The 16,291-nt window shown below is 39.6% G+C and overlaps 1 long non-coding RNA gene across 2 annotated transcripts; it reads left to right on the top strand.

Annotated features, from left to right (window-relative positions):
• The first annotated feature begins 10,111 nt into the window (after positions 1–10,111).
• Positions 10,112–11,349, top strand: LOC124387382. 2 transcript variants are annotated; one of them, XR_006926146.1, is made up of 3 exons: positions 10,112–10,166; positions 10,247–10,464; positions 10,557–11,349. It is a non-coding gene; the product is annotated as an uncharacterized LOC124387382 (long non-coding RNA). The 2 variants fall into 2 exon arrangements; XR_006926147.1 differs by having other exon boundaries at positions 10,134–10,464.
• The last annotated feature ends 4,942 nt before the right edge of the window (positions 11,350–16,291 follow it).

Genomic DNA, 16,291 nt, shown 5'->3' with positions numbered 1-16,291 from the left:
CACTAGGCAGGGACTGGACAGTCTGGCGTGATTGGACACTCGTTCCCAAAGCGTTTCGACGCAGCTCGAGTTCCTGAAAGGGAACATCTCTAGGTTACGTATGTAACCCTAGTTCCATGAGGGAGCAGGCGCTGCGTCTCTATGCCACACCGCCGGCGTCCTGCAGCGCTTCCTTCTCCTTGCAGAAGCTGCCGCTGTCCTCTCTCATATGCGCTTTATACTCCTGGTCTTGATGCCACCTCACCGGTGACGGCCAGCGTCCAATTTTTGACTGATTACACACATTGTTTCAGAGCGTGAACACTCAGGCGCGTTCCCAAAGCGTTTCGATGTAGCGTCTTGTTCCCTCAGGGAACTAGGGTTAAATACGTAACCTAGAGACGGTTTAAAAGAGAAATAAAAGAGTTCACAGAGATAATACCATGTAAAATCCTCCACTGGAGGTCGGCAGCTCTTTTTGGAAACAGTGGTTTGTACACTGTCTCCACTCTGGTTTAAAATCAGCATTAAAACTTAAAACACTTCTCCATTAGGGTGTCTACCCTCCCACTCAGCTTTTTCTTATTCAAAACCTTAAAACAGGCTCTGTAGAGCAGCTTCTCCGGCACGGACCCAAAGTCCATCTCCTCTTCACCCCGGCACTCCAGGAGGGGGCCCTTGCACCCATCAAGGTTAAAAGTGATGTTTAGCTGGGGAAAGGGTTCATCCTCTGCAGGACCAGCTTCTGTGTGTTGATAGTCCAGCCGAACACGCTTCTCTGATGTTAATGCAGATCTGCAGGGGTGTGGGAGCTGATTAACAACATGCAAATCAAACACCTCAGTCTCATAAGCACTGCCTGGTCCTCTGCCCTCGACAAGTCTGACCCCGTGATGTTCACAAGCTCCCAGAGACTCACAATGTCCAAAATGTCACGAATTAAATATATGTCGAATTAAATATAACATCCGAAGGATTCGACCATTTCTGTCCACACAGGCTGCCCAGGTGCTTGTTCAGTCTCTTGTCATTTCAAGACTTGACTACTGCAACTCTCTGCTGGCTGGTCTCCCCCTGAACGCTATTCGTCCACTGCAAATGATCCAAAATGCAGCTGCACGACTTGTGTTCAATCAGCCCAAGTTTTCCCACACCACCCCACTGCTGCGCTCCCTTCACTGGCTTCCAGTAGCTGCACGTATCAGATTCAAAACACTGATGCTTGCCTACAAGGCCCAAAATGGACCAGCACCATCTTACCTCAGTGACCTCATCACATCTCGCACTGCACCACGCTGTCTGAGATCCTCCAGCACTGCTCGATTGGTAACACCTTCTCTCAGAATGAGAGGTAAGTACAATTCAAGGCTCTTCTCTGTTCTGGCACTGAGGTGGTGGAATGAACTTCCCCTAGATGTCCGTACAGTCCCTGATTATCTTTAAGCGACGACTGAAGACCTACCTCTTTCTAAAATACCTACATTAGCACTTTCCAAGTTTGTAGAATTCGAGTTATATCTATATTGAGTTTGTAATCTTGCGTACCAGTGTAGATTTATTCATTACTAGAGATTTAAAGCACGTTTGTATGTCGCTCTGGATAAGGGCGTCTGCTAAATGCCGCAAATGTAAATGTAATGTAAATGTAAATATGTTGTCAAATATCGACCTGCCAGGCACACAGTACATCTGGTCATGGTGAATGATCTGCTCCATCACCTTCGTCAATCTCAATGCTAATGCTTTTGACATCAGCTTGCAGTCAGTGCACGGTAGTGACACTGGGCGCCAGTTCTTCAGGTGGGTCAGGTCTCCCTTCTATGGCATAAGGGTCAAGACGGCTCTTCTGCAGCTTGACGGGAGCTGACCACCTTTCACACTCTCCCTTAGAACCTCCAGCACGTCCTGCCTTGTAACTGCCCAGAATGCCTTAAAGCAATTGACAAGGAGACCATCTATTGCCACCACCTGCCAAGTCTTCATGCCTTGGAGAGCCTCCTGAAGCTCAGACAGTTTCAGCTCCCTGTCCAACTCTCTGGCCACTGACTTTGTGAACTTAGGTAGGTCTTTAAGGAAGCTCTCTTCCATCTCCTGTGCCCCTGATCTTTCACTGCTGCACAGCTTCGAATAGAAGCTGACTGTCTGCTATCGAATTTCAAATGGCTCTAACATGAGATCCCCTGATTCTGTTTGCACAGCATGCATAAATCCTTTCTGTCTATTCTTTTGCTCTAAACAGAAGAACTTAGAAGGAGCATCAGCAGCAGGCCGAGCTGTAGCCGCAGGGGGGAACGATTCCAGCAGGCTAGGCTGTGTCCTGCCCTGGTCGCTTGGAAACTCTGGGGTCACTCTGTTCTTAATCTTTAACCTAAAGACTACATCAAGGTTATCCAGACATTCATTTAGAACTATAAAAACCATTATCATCAATGACACCCTCCCCTGCTCTGTTGTATGTTGATCTGGATAAGGGTGTCTTCCAAATGTAATAACAGGGTCAGGTGTCAGACACCACATTGAGAAGTTTCTGGAACACTTTTTCTTAGAGGAATGATTTTCCACCCACACTTCATCTCTCTAATGACGGACTAAAATATAAATCATTACTGCACGTGAGCATGGACCAGAACCTGAAAGGATTGTTTCCAACACTTTTGCTGGGGGGTGCGGATAAAGAAGTAATATAGTAAAGAGTACAATAGAAACTGCATTAGTATGATGTAAACTGTAATGATGTATTGTAAGAATTACAGAATGCCTCAACCCAAAATTCACCCCACGCTATATCAAATTAAGCTTATCCGCAAAACGGCTTACATTTCACAAAAGTATTTATGTAGTATGACATAGAATTTCAGTTGTATCAATCCTAATCATAGTCTTGATTGAATCTGTCTGGAAGAGACAGCAAGTCTTCAAGGACCATTTCTAACCAAAAGGTGTCTGAGACCATGATTATCATTTAAACAATACCCTATCCTGTCCTGCTGGGGGCGGCACCAGCAAAGGTGCGAATACCAGTGATTACCACCTGCTGACCTCCGCCCCTGAGAATGGTCTTCCCCAGCCTTTTGTTTCCTCACGCATGTCCTATATCTAATTTACATTTAAAGGATAACTCCGGTCTATACTTCAAAGGGAAGAACAATATAAAATATCTGGGCAGAGTTTGCTCTGGGTTCTTTCTGACTCCGATGAACCCAAAGTGCTTCGTGTATTTTGTCACTGCTACGCTGTTATAAACTTCTTCATTACGATCTTCGTTGTCCTCTTCATTTTTTCTTACATTGGCGAGCCACCCAGCGAGGGATTTCCGGAAAAAAAAAAAAGCGGGGAAAGGTAAGAAAACAGTTTCTTTCTTCTATGCTTTTATTTTATTTCAGGGAACCCCTCGTTTAAAAAAACCTAGAAAAGAAAGATTTTAAGGGCAGAAAAGTATTTAGTTTATTCAGTATAAGCAGGAGGAGTTCTTAAGCCTATTCTGTACATTTCTGTGTAAGATTCTAACGGAACTGAATCAGCCCGACGTAGTGTGGCGGCAGAGTTGTATTGGAATTGTATTGTTTCTAAAGTAACTGAAGCAAAGTGCTTAAGTTTATAAGTTTCTAAAGTAATTGAAACTTTCTGAGAGAGTACTATTACAGTTTCTAACGTAAGTGAAACTGGTAATAGTGTAAAGAGCGCGACGCACAGCGGCTCTGTAAAGTTTAAACAGTAACCCGAAGTACTGTGGTGTGTCCGACGCACTGTGACACTGTTTTAAACTCATGTTTTAAGCCCGAAGTACTGTGGCTACGTACTGGTCTAGAATATAACGCGGTCTTGTGACAACGGAATATTTTGAACAGTTTGTTGTATTATTGTAGAGGTTCAATCGGTACATGAACTCATGTTTTTTTAGGCAACTAGATAACGTGTAGTTGGTAAAAACGTGGTAATAACAGTTTTGTCCGACGGACTGTGACACTGTTTTAAAAACATAGTGTGGTTTTGTTTTGTATTGTTACAGTGTTGCATTTATAACTGTTTGTGTTATATTGCTGAAGTTGACTCATTGTGTTCTACGACTATTGTTGTTGTGAATAAATAGACAAACGGTTATCTTAATGTATCTACATAACGTGTAGTTGTAACTTTGGAGTATTTTGGAAATGGAAGAGCTGATTATTAAGTACATCGCTAAACACGGTTCACAAGGGATGTTTGATGGAATAGAGAAGGTTGGTGATAAGCCGTATGAGTGGGCTGTTTCTAAGTTTGAAAGTTATCCAAAGATGCCTCGGAACAAACAAGGAAAAATTGCAAATGCCCTTCAGGGAGTTTTTGCCTCGTATAAGGTAACCAGGAGGAAGCTAGATGAGCTTGAGTCTGAAAATAAGCAGCTTCATTCTAGAGTCAGTATTGGAGACATTTATACAAAAAACTACCAAGTCAGTGAAATATTATGGAAAGAAGAAAAGGACAGAATGCAGAAAGAGATCGCATTTCTGAAAACTAACAACAGTATGCTCAAATCATCTGTTGAATCCTTGTTTAATGATTTGGAGGAATCTAATGCTGCCTGTCAGTTTCTGATAAAGAATGGCAGAATGGAGGAAAATCACAGTCAAAGGTTGGTAGATGTTTCACTGTATAACCGAGTTCAGGAATATTAAATTTGCAGAAAGACAGTGATGAGGGTTTGGAAAGAGCGTCTCAGTTACTCAATAGTAAAGACTCTGACTATAAAGTTAGATTTCCAGTAGCACCAATTCACGTCACTACGACTGTGAGAGCTAATGAAAGAGGGGAGGAGCCAATGGTCTCTACTATGGTCAGAGGGTTTAGCCCCAATGAACTAGAAACTGTGATTAAGAATATTGGGAAATTTGATCCTGTAAAACAGGATCCCTTAGATTTTCTGAAAAATCTGAACGATATGCCGACATTTACAAATGTACGGATGGTGACACATGCATTTTGTTAACCCTTTGTTTGCCTGACACCTTGTCTGGAGCTTTAACTCAGAAAGTAAAGGACAGAAATGCAAATAAGTTTGAGAGGAAACAGGCACTGCTTGAAGTGTTAGGGCTGATGTCAGTTAACTGGGATAAAATAGCTGACATTCACATGCAAAAGGGAGCACCAGTGGCATTTTCTGAGCGATTATTTGATGCCTTTAAAACTTTCAGTGGCAATCCTGATATTACTCAGAATGATGTTAGCTTCAAATCTGCCTTGATTAAGAAATGTGATCCCCTCACCCACTCTGCTATAGCAATGCATGTGACACATTTATCTGAATACAATGAGATTATTACTAAGATGATACAGTTTTACAACAGTAATTCTAGTTCAAAGACATCTCATCCTGTATCAGCACTAGGTGTTAAGAAGCCAGACTTTAAGGCCACAGAAGAATGTGAGCAATTGAAGTTGCATCATAAGCAAAGTAAATTTTGTTCCTTTTGCAACAAGATTGGCCACATAGTCCACAAATGCTGGTCTTTAGGAAAGGGACGCCCACCACCCTATTTCCTTCGACGCAGAAATATGCATTCTGATAACCCAGATCAGGTAACTGTGCATCTAAAAGAAACTTTATGTGAACTCACAGCAGTATTTAATATGGCTATGGGGTCTGTAGTAAAATGGTTAGCTGTCCCCTAAGAGTAAAAACTCTGTTTGCTAATGTTGCCTTGGTTAACGACTTACTGCATTTTATGCATTTCGGTCCAGACAAAGATTCCCGTGATGTCCAATTAATATTTAGTTTAAAGCAACTTTGAAATTAAGCTTATATTGTTAAAATTACAGTCCTTGCAGTTGTTCTTATGGAAACATATGCTATAAGTTACACGTGTAACAAACATACAGTTGTGTTCAAAATTATTCAATGCTGTAAATGGTTTTAGGGAATTTATTGTACATTTGTAATTGTATTCAGAATGAAATCCTACAAGGACTTCTTAAAGAACCATATGCAACTAAAATGACATCAATTAGTTTTGTAATACAGTAGTAAATGTTTCTTTTGTGAATTCTTCATTGACATAATTATTCAACCCCTTAAAGACTACCACTCTGAAGAACAGAGCTTCAATGAAGTGTTTTCAATCAGGTATTGAAAACACCTGTGGATATCAGGGAGCAGCAATAAAGCCTATTAAGCACCAATTAGGCAGCTTTAAAATGACTGTGATACTCAGCTCCTTCTAGACATTTACTGGTGCGGTTACAAACATGGTGAGGTCAAGAGAATGGTCCAGGAAGACAAGAGAACAGGTGATTACTCTTCACAGGAAGGGTAATGGCTATAAGAAGATTGCAAAGATGTTAAACATACCAAGAGACACCATAGGAAGCATCATTCGCAAATTCAAGGCAAAGGGCACTGTTGAAACGCTACCTGGTCGTGGCAGAAAGAAGATGCTGACTTCGACTGCTGTGCGCTACCTGAAGCGTAGAGTGGAGAAAAGTCCCGTGTGACTGCTGAGGAACTGAGAAAAGATTTGTCAGATGTGGGTACTGAAGTTTCTGCTCAGACAATACGGCGCACCCTGCGTAATGAAGGCCTCCATGCCAGAACTCCCAGGCGCACCCCCTTGCTGTCCCCAAAGAATAAGAAGAGTCGACTGCAGTATGCCAAAAGTCATGTGGACAAACCACAGAAGTTTTGGGATAGTGTTCTGTGGACTGATGAAACAAAATTAGAACTGTTTGGGCCCATGGATCAACGCTATGTTTGGAGGAGGAAGAACAAGGCCTATGAAGAAAAGAACACCTTGCCTACTGTGAAGCATGGCGGGGGGTCAATCATGCTTTGGGGCTGTTTTGCTTCTGCAGGTACTGGGAAGCTTCAGCGTGTGCAAGGTACCATGAATTCTCTTCAGTACCAGGAGATATTGATGACAATGTGATGCAGTCCGTCACAAACCTGAGGCTTGGAAGACGTTGGACCTTTCAACAGGACAATGATCCCAAGCATACCTCCAAGTCCACTAGAGCATGGTTGCAGATTAAAGGCTGGAACATTTTGAAGTGGCCATCGCAGTCACCAGACTTAAATCCGATTGAGAACCTCTGGTGGGACTTAAAGAAAGCAGTTGCAGTGCGCAAGCCTAAGAATGTGACTGAACTGGAGGCTTTTGCCCATGATGAATGGGCGAAGATACCCGTAGATCGCTGCAAGACACTTGTGTCAAGCTATGCTTCACGTTTAAAAGCTGTTATAACTGTAAAAGGATGTTGTACTAAGTACTAAGATTGAATGTCACTTGGGGGTTGAATAAAACTGATAATGATGTGAGCTCAGAAAAGACATTTGTGGTTATTTCATTATAAATGTTATGTTATATTTGTCTGACCTACACGTGCCTCTTTGATTTAATCGTAAGCAGGATGACTGAATGATCATAATCAATGTCAAACCGACCAAAACAATCAATTTCAGTGGGGGTTGAATAATTTTGAACACAACTGTAGATGTAGACTAATGTGAATTTAGCTGGTGTTGAACAGTTGTTAATGTGCTCAAGTGCATTAAGGCTAATGTAGCTAAAGTTTCTACTGTTGTGTATTCATTTAGATTAATTGTTATGCTGTAGTTGTTAATGCACTGTAATACATTTACACCAAAGTAGTTAAAAATTGTTGCATAAGACTGGATTTGGTGTTGAATTGTAGCATTTAGGCCTTTCAGAGCTGTAAATGTTAACCATAATCAGTAATCTTATGTTGGAGATTTAAACTACAATTTGATAATGATCTAGCTAAGTTTTGTCCTATTAGACATGTTTTAAAGTGACTGCTGACAAGCTAAGATAAGAGGAAAGGTCTACGCTTGTATGTCGATCGAAACCGCTGAGCTAATAGAACAATTGTTTAGTCATTAGATTATTCAATGTGTGTGTGTTAACTATGTTGAACCAACCTCTCAAGGTGGAATTGTATGGGTTATTTCTACCATAAGTAACACCATCAATACCACAGTAAAGAGTAGAGTTAACTGCTGAATTTTAACATGTAATGCTTCCCCCACAGCATTTAGAGGTGCTACACCTTCAACTTAAGTTATGCTTTGGTAATGGGCTTTCATCCCATTCAATGTTTATTTATTGTTATTGTACCCAGTGTTTTCAGAGGAAACTCCAGATACACTGAGAACTTTTATGTGAAAAGGGGAGGGGGGCAATTCTTTTTGTTTCCCTGAGTTTTTCAGAATCACCAAACAAAGATGGCTGAACGGATGGTAGCATTGGCCTTTCCAGTGACGAGAATGATGCAAGAATACGCAGAGCTACAACCAGCACTTCCTGCTGGTTTGGTGAAGACAAGACCATATCAACAGACATCATTCGAACCAGAAGAGCAATTAGTTTGAGATAAAAATATCCCAGAATTGTATTTTTCCTATTTCGGTTTGATTTGGGATGTAACTTTTAAGATCACTGTATGTATGTATGTATGTATGTATATTGCTCATTATTGGCCAAATATTATATTGTATGTGTTCCATTCTAAGATGTCAGATTTCAGACAATTTTATGATCACTATTCCCGTTTATGATTGTTTTTTTTGTTTATTAAGATGATTCAATATTCAATGTAGGATGCATCTATTGGTTTTGTTAGTTTCTGAAGGCCTCTATTCCAAACCCAGATAACATTTTACATATAGCCAAATATTTTATAGAGATATGTCTAATATGTTTGCTCAATTGAATGAAACAGGTGTGCCTAAGTGGATGACCCAATGATGGATAAGATTTTACATATAACAAAAATTTTAGGAGAAACCTGCATTGTAAACATGCCGAATGGGATGAAGCGATAACCGGTGTGCATGAGGTGAATGTTCCAATGACGGGTAAGATTCTCTGAGGGCCGAAGGAGGACAACCTAAGGCAGGGCTTCACCGCCACTGGGCACCTGCCTAAGACAGGAGGTGTAATCTGTGTAAAGGGAGTGGATGTGATGCTTCAGGGCCAAAAGCATCAAAGGGGGGACTGTAAGAATTACAGAATGCCTCAACCCAGATTCCACCCCACACTATATCAAATTAAGCTCATCCGCAAAACGGCTTACATTTCACAAAAGTATTTATGTAGTTTGACATAGAATTTCAGTTGTATCAATCCTAATCATAGTCTTGATTGAATCTGTCTGGAAGAGACAGCAAGCCTTCAAGGACCATTTCTAACCAAAAGGTGTCTGAGACCATGATTATCATTTAAACAATACCCTATCCTGTCCTGCTGGGGGGCCGGCACCAGCAAAGGTGTCAACAACAGAGACCTCCGCCTCGATCACCCAGCCAGTTGTTTCCTCATGCATGTCCTATGTCTAATTTACATTTAAAGGATAACTCCGGTCTATACTTCAAAGGGAAGAACAATATAAAATATATGGGCAGAGTTTGCTCTGGGTTCTTTCTGACTCCGATGAACCCAAAGTGCTTCGTGTATTTTGTCACTGCTAAGCTGTTATAAACTTCTTCATTACGATCTTCGTTGTCCTCTTCATTTTTTCTTACAGTATGATGCATTAAAAAGTCACAGTGAAGGTCAGTGGAATGTGAACCATATCAGCAGTTAAAGAGTTAAAAGTTAGTTATTGCTTTCACATGTCCACATTCACACCTCCTCCCACTCTTCACATACATCACTGCATTGAAACTAAACCACAACCACCAACTGGCCTCTGCTCCCAGGCCTCTATTAATAATACTCATGAGAAATGTGTGTTTCTGCACAGATACACATTGTGAATTGGTGTTAGTGTGAATAAAACTCAACTTGTACTGAGATGTTTCTTTGTGCAGATCATAACAGCCAAAAAAAAAAAAAAAAAACTGGACAGATCAAGTAAAAGCTCAATACTGTAGCTGAAACCATTTCAGTCAGTCAGAAACATGACTTTCATTAATCATATTTACAAACACAATCCAGTCAATGTAATTTTAGCAGATCATCTAATCATGGGAAGTCGTCACTGAACACCAGACAGCAATACAAGAACAAGGACACAGAAGATCAGGTACAGTTTTCAGCTAAACAGATGTGACCGAATGAATGAGGTACAGGTGGTGATTGACACTCCTGACCACCAATCAATAGCGAGCAGGCACTATTTAGAGCCGGTTGGTTTGAGCCTGGCATGCGTCACGCCCGTATCCTTCCCTTTTTCGGTTGCTATAGTGATTTCAGGTATGTGCTGTTAGTATGTAGCGTTGGCTAATTAGTTTTTCTTTGCTCGTTGCACTAATGGCTCGTTTGTGTATCCTTAGCCTGTTTTTTCAGTGTGTCCCTGTTGGATGCTGTTTTGGATCTGTTTACTGCCCTCCCTGCAGGTATGAGGAAGTTGTTTAGCAATGTTTAGCTTTAACGCGGGTCGGGTGGCGTGAGTAATGTGCAGTCCTTGAACTTCAGTTTAACAGCAGGTTATTTGAAGGCTGCGTATCCTGAGCGGTGAACTGATTCTCAGGAATTTATCTATCCGCGTTTGGTAAGTTGTTTCGGTTTGTTAGGGGGAATTACAGCATGTAGTTGTGCAATTACTTGTATCATTTATATCTTGTATCATCGTTTTTATAATAGGATCCTCCTTTTTCGTCCTGGGTGATTATTGCTGCGATTCGACTTTTCCCTCGCTGTGCGCCGAGTGAACAATCTCGGCTTACAACTATTTAAAAGGGGAGTTCTGCTGCTGCCATTTGGCTTTTGTGATTTGTTTTAACCGGTATTGTCTGGTTTACTGTGGGGTTGAGCAACGTGCAAGTATTGTGGCTGGCTTAAGAACGACGCGGCCGCTCCTTTTGAGTTTTGCTTCCCTCAAACTTTTAATAAAGTTTTTCATGGTTTTTCTTTTAAGCGGTGTATATGGTGAATCATATTGTGCTTGGTGACTATCCATCATATTACGGTGGAATTGTGACCTTAATTCGCTGTTTCCTTCATTTTTGTCTGAGATTTATTTTGCTTTTGGTTTCTTTCAGGAGCTGGGGTCCCACGGGTGAAGGGTTTGGTGGTGCTATTTCTACATTTGCCGTGCGACACTTTTGACGTGTATGAGTGGGTGCTCTGAGTTCACGGTGAGGTGTGTGTGTGTGTGTGTGTGTGTGTGTGTGTGTGTGTGTGTGTGTGTGTGTGTGTGGAAGTGTGCTTTTGATAATTAGTGCTGATCACTCCGTGGGTAACCCCAGCCCTGTATTTAATGATTTTATTTTGTTTTGCTTATTTGAAAATTGTGTAAATTTGTTGTTGAATATTTTGTGTCTGTTTATTTTTATTTGTGTAATTGTCACTGGACCGTTTTTACTATTTAGATTATTGTGTTTTCGTTCTATTTTAATTTCAAGTTTACAATACACTTTGTATTTTTTATATGATGCCCACGTTTCCTGCCTACACTCATTAATAAGGGAATCGAACTTGTGTGATCTGATAAACTCTGGGGTTTACTTCTATTTCCTGGGTATAACCCTCTCAAGTGGCATAGTCGACTTGGTTAAGTATATAAAGTTGAGCTTGGGTGTGACGAGCCGTTCGGCTCTCGCCCCTAGGCCCCCACACCCCTCGCGCCACACAGACACATTTACACTCATTACATCGTTTACACTTATTGTACTCTTTACTGTAGTTACACATCAAACTGAACCCTTTTCATTACACAGAGTTACACTGCAGATGAACAACTTTATACCTCATCACTCTCTCTAATGAAGACACAAAGAGAACATTTACTCACAGAACATCACAGTGAGTGGACTGAACTCCATCCTGTCCCTCTAATGACTGACTGAGTGACAGAGCAGAGGTGTGTGTTAAAGCCGTACCACTTCCTGTGTACCTACAGAGAGAAACCAGCACTCAGCCAACCGTCTGTGTGCAGAGAGAGAGAGAGAGAGAGAGAGAGAGAGAGAGAGAGAGAGAGAGAGAGAGAGATATTTTGCAGTATTTTGTAGTTTCAATTCAATTCAATTCATTTTTATTTGTATAGCGCTTTTAACAATGAACATTGTCTCAAAGCAGCTTTACACAGATAATGTGGTGATTAAATGTAAATATGTTCTTTGTAAGTATGTTTGTCCCTGATGAGCAACTGTGGCAAGGAAAAACTCCCCGAGATGGCATAAGGAAGAAACCTTGAGAGGAACCAGACTCAAGAGGGAACCCATCCTCATCTGGGTTGCACCAAATGTCCATTTGAAGCATATATACAAAGTTGCGGGGTACAGTGATGATGATCAGAAGCAAACTGCACTCCCGAGTCAGTGCAGCAGACCGCCGACACCAACTACAGTCCAATCCGTCCTCAAAGCCCCCGTCCTACTCCGGAACAGTTGCTCCTGTTACATTTTTTAACCTAAAAGTTTCAGAATCATAATGTAAAAACTGAATTGGTCAAAAAATAACATAAAAACTATAATAGTCTCAATTAAAAAAAAAAAAACTCCACACATTCAGTAAGAGTGCTGTATATTTTAACTCTACACTTTATTCAGAAATCTCCAGGGATTTTTACACACAGCAGTCTATATAGATTATACACACTAAAGTAAACATTTTATTGATGAGAGGTCAGAGGAGACTGGCCAGACTGACTCGAGTGGACAAGAAGGCGACAGGAACTCAATATGTGGTGGCCAGTGAACGAAAACTGGAACTGAAAGTTCTGGATTAAATGTATACTGCAGTCACCACTAGAGGGAGACAAAGGCATTATAGTTTCAATTTTCAGTCACTGGCAACATGTTAATTTATTTTATCCTTCCTGTCAGCTTAATCCAGTCTGGCCAGTCTTCTCTGCCCTCTCTCATTTACCATGTTTTTTACTTTGTGTGTGTGTGTGTGTGTGTGTGTGTGTGTGTAAAATCTACATTTACGGTTTTCTAAAATTACGGTTTTCTAAAATCTACATTTACGGTTGAAAAGTAAAACCTACGACTTTGTTGCCCTCTAGTGGTAACTACAGGTACATTTTTCATAATTTCCTCTAGTAATGGATTTTTATGAAAAGTTTTTTTTTTAATTCACCTGATCTTCTTTCAGTCTGCTCACACTCTATATTTAAAAGAGTGTCTACATACCTGAATATTTCCAAACGGAGATCATTCAATTAATGTAAAATCTACTTGTTTCATTAGTTTAGTCGCCCCCCTTCTCTTCTGTGTTGGTACAGTCCTGTCAGCCTGAAGCCCGGATTGTGAAATAAAATGGTTAAAGGGTTGGAAAAAAAAAAATAAAAAACACTTTTGGAAACATAAAAACTGATAATATATAAGATGATTTATTGTAGCAAAGTTTTCAACCGTATTGTTAACAAACTAAACATTAATAATGTTTTTAATATTCACTAAATAAACATTTTACATTCTGTTAACGTTTTCTTCTAATGTTGCATAATTACTTCTAACCAAGAAGGTTTTGCTGTAGATGTATAAAATGCAGTATTATATACAGTATTGTGGAGTGAATAAGTGAATGTAATTTGTGCTTCATGGTGTGATGTGAGAAATGAAGAGGGATGATTTTTCTCTATATTACAGGATCTATATGCAGTTTCCTCATGTTTATTTCATTCAGGTTTGTTAGGTGTGTATGGAGGTGTGGAGCTGCTTTATCCTGCTCATGGCTGTGATCAATATAGAGTTTAATCCCAGGAGCAATGGATGAGTCCATTACAGGAGACCATACACACATACAGTACACACACACACACACACACACACACACACACACACACACACACAGTACATTCATATACATGATCACCCACTTGATGGCAACAAGACCCACTGCATCACCATCAACCCCTTATAACAGCAGTCTATAATTCATGCACCTCATCACCTTCCAAACATCCTCATATATAAACATCATCACCTTCCATACATCTCCATATATAAATATATAGATTTAGTTAGAGAGAAAAACTCTGTGATGCTGCTGCATTGTGATGTGGTGATTCAGGTTCTTGGACTCTCACTTAGTGGCACTTTTATAGAACTTCTAGGATTTGATCTAAGGTTCATAGACTGGTTTTGAAACTGATGAGAAAATATTCTTGAACAAACTGAACCTGAACGAGTGACTGGTTAAATGATTTTATTTAATGTAATAATTGAAAATATAACCAACTTTAAAAAAAGACATGTGAAAGAAAATGAGAGAGAAATGTATTTTAATTCAAATCTACTCAGTGACTACATGGTACATACATTATTAAGTAAGTAAATATAAACTACTACTAATCATGAAGTCTATTTATAAGATAAACAATTAAACAAGTGAAATAGTTACACAGACCTTCATGCATTCCTGATGTTCTTTGAAACACTGTTCAAGTTTGAGACATTCAAATTTCTTAATGCATTTACTAAAGTCTTCATAATACAAGCTGAAGTTAATCCAAGAGAAGGTTTTGTTTATATGAATTTAATTTGTCATTTATTCTGCATAGCTGTAAAATTGAATTAGACAATTATGGCTTTTTTTGCCTCTTTACTGAACTGTTCAGATCTGAACTGATCTTTACTGTTCTTCCATTCCATCATTATGGATGAACTGGAAGCACAGATACTGTAGATCAACCATTCAAATGCAAACTTAAAATAAACATTTGTAATGAATCACTTCAGCAATATTTTTTTTGTCACGGTTTCTGGATTCATGTGACTTTTCAGCAGGTGAAATTCTCCTCGAAACTCATCCCAATCAGAGCATGAAATCCAGCTGGTGGGTTGGTAGATCATTAAAATCTTCAGAATGAACCTTCTTCTAAACCTCTGTGGTTTACACAAATCTCCAGGAACATTCTGATATTGTGGGAATGGGTGATGTGAGCAAGTTCACAGAACAGCTTCCAGGTTTTGGCATCATCCAAGTTTAGATCAAAGAATTTGAAACATTTAACATCTGAAACTTTTAGGAAAAACAGAAAACAACTGAGTGTCTGTAGCTTCAGAGAGAAAATAATCTTTCAAAATGTCTTCTTGAACAGTTTGTTAAATTGTAAACTACTGATGTTCTGAATATTCTGTAATGAAACATTTCTCTTTCTCTTTAACAGTAAACACACTACATGAAATCTTGCAATTGCTGTAAAGGCAGTGGGCAGCACAAAGGATTTAAACACAAGCAGTGTTTATGGTGAAAAACATAATAGGTGCACATGATCAGCATCACATGAGCTCAGAACCATGGATTTTCTTATAATTGTTACAAATGGGGAAATTGACTCCTATGGATTAGGGCAATTTACAACCTTATACATATTATAATTATTGATTAATAAATGTTAAACAAATCTTCTTACATTTATTATTATATTTTAAGACTATTTGAACAAATAATATCAGACAGTTCATCCATCAGTTCCACATAAATAATATAGACAGGATTAATGTGTACTGCAGTTAATTCGTCTCTGTAGAGAACAACTGTGTACCAGCTGAATGTCCAGTCTGTAGAGGAGTCTGTAACCTCACAGCTTAGAGTCACTGAGTCTCCTTCAGTCAGCCAGTTCTGTGGAGATACATTCAGTACCTGTTACATAGAAAGTTCAAATTATTTTTTTGATTTTTTAAAATAATAGACTTATCTAACATACAGCTATACATTTTCATGTGTCAAGGTCAGCATTAATATTACACTTCAGTTACCACTAGAGGGAGACATTTTACTTTTACTTTTCAGTCATAACATGTTAAATTATTTTAGCCTTCCTGTCAGCTTAATCCAGTCTGTCCATTGTCACTATGACCTCTGTCATTTACCATGTTTTTAATTTATGTGTGTGTGTGTGTGTGTGTGTGTGTGTGTGTGTGTGTGTGTGAGAGACTTTGAAGTCACAGGAAATGGAAAGTCGTTAACACACACCTCCACTCAGTCAGTCGTTAGAGGGACAGGATGGAGTTCATTCCACTTACTGTGATGTTCTGTGAGTAAACATTCTCTTTGTGCCTTTATTAAAGTGTGTGGTGTATAACGTTTTTAATCTGCAGTTTAAATATCCTGAGTGATGAGGTTATTATGTGATTAGGACATTGTGGGAACTTTAGCAAGCCTGCTCAAGTGGATCAGTGTATTCATGTGTTATGTGACGGGTTTGGCTGGAGGTGTAACTCTATGTAACGGTCAGTAAATTTTAAAGTTTAACATCTGTGTTATTCAGAAGATTTAAATATACTAATGAGTGTAAATAAATCAGTATTGTTGGAATCTGGACCTGATCTTCGGTGTACTGCTGTTATCTGCTTTTCCATGAGGACTGCTCATGATCACGTCATCATTTATTGAAAGAAAAAAACTGTATGGTGTTTGTACTTTAA

Source organism: Silurus meridionalis, chromosome 6, assembly GCF_014805685.1.
Source record: "Silurus meridionalis isolate SWU-2019-XX chromosome 6, ASM1480568v1, whole genome shotgun sequence".
Classification (NCBI taxonomy): domain Eukaryota; kingdom Metazoa; phylum Chordata; class Actinopteri; order Siluriformes; family Siluridae; genus Silurus; species Silurus meridionalis.
The sequence above is the reverse complement of the archived record's forward strand: the minus strand, read 5'-3'. Positions and strand labels throughout refer to the sequence as shown.